This window comes from Chrysochloris asiatica, unplaced genomic scaffold (genome assembly GCF_000296735.1).
Source record: "Chrysochloris asiatica unplaced genomic scaffold, ChrAsi1.0 scaffold00217, whole genome shotgun sequence".
In the NCBI taxonomy this organism is placed as follows: domain Eukaryota; kingdom Metazoa; phylum Chordata; class Mammalia; order Afrosoricida; family Chrysochloridae; genus Chrysochloris; species Chrysochloris asiatica.
The window spans coordinates 3,866,888-3,868,326 of record NW_006408735.1 but is presented as its reverse complement, the minus strand read 5'-3'; positions in this window follow the sequence as shown (position 1 = coordinate 3,868,326).

Here is a 1,439-nt window from a genome sequence, read left to right as displayed (position 1 = left end):
ATTAAGAAAGGTGTGCGACAAGGTTGTATTCTTTCACCATACTTATTCAACCTGTATGCTGAGCAAATAATATGAGAAGCTGGGTTCTATGAAGAAAATCATGGCTTTAGGATTGGAGGAAGACTCATTAACAAACTGCGATATGCAGATGATGCAACCTTGCTTGCTGAAAGTGAAGAGGATTTAAAACATTTACTGATGAAAATCAAAGTGCACAGCCTTCAGTATGGATTACATCTCAATGTTGAGAGAACCAAAATCCTCATCAATGGACTAATAAACAACATTCTTATCAATGGAGAAAAGATTGAAGTTGTCAAGGACTTCATTCTTCTTGGATTAACTATCAACAATCATGGAAGCAGCAGTCAAGAAATCAAAGGATGTATTTTGCATTAGGCAAATCTGCTGCACAAGACCTTTTTCAAGTGTTGAATAGCAAAGATGTCAGCTTGAGGAATAAGGTGCACCTGATCCAGGCCATGTATTTTCAATAACCTCATATGCATACGAAAGCTGGACAGTGAATTAGGAAGACCGTAGAAGAATTAATGCCTTTGAGTTATGGTGTTGGAGAATACTACTAAACGTGCCATGGGCTGCTAAAAGAACCAACAGATCTGTTTTGGAAGAAGTGCAGCTAGAGTGCTTCTTGGAGGCCAAGATGGCCAAACTTTGTCTCTCATGCTTCAGACATATTGTCTGGAAGGACCAGTTGCTGGAGAAGGATATCATGTTTGGTTAGGTGGAGAGTCCGAGGAAATGAGGAAGACCCCCAATGAGATGAATTGGCAAAGTGGCAGCTTCAATGGGCTCAAGCATGGCAACAACTGTGAAGTTGGACCAGGCAGTATTTCAATCTGTTGTGCATAGGGTTGCTATGTGCTGGTACTGACTCGATGGCACCTAACAACAATAACTGAATAGTAGTCTGAGGAAAGAACACTTACTTTAATTAGTAAATATATCTTTTAAACTACATTGGTCTTTATTAAATGCTTTTCAATCCTGAAGTTTAAAAAATATCTATCAGTTTTTTGGTGGTAGTGGTGTGCTGTGGAGTCCATTCTGACTCATATCTGCCCTGTGAAGAATTTCCTAGGCTGTAAATCTTTACGGGAGCAGAAAGCCTCATCTTTCTCTTGCAGAACAGCTGGTAGTTTCAAACTGCTACCTCTACGTTAGCAGCCTGACTTGTAACCACTACACTATCATTTTTATTTGTTGTTTTTAGGTGCCATTGAGTTGGTACCGATTCATAGCGACCCTGTGCACAACAGAACAAAACACTGCAGGTCTTGGGCCAGCCTCATAATTGTTGCCATGTTGAGCCCATTGATTCTGTTACTTTGCCAATCCATCTCATTGGGGGTCTTCCTCTTTTTCTCTGATCCTCCACCTTACCAAACATGATATCCTTCTCCAGCCACAGGTCTCTC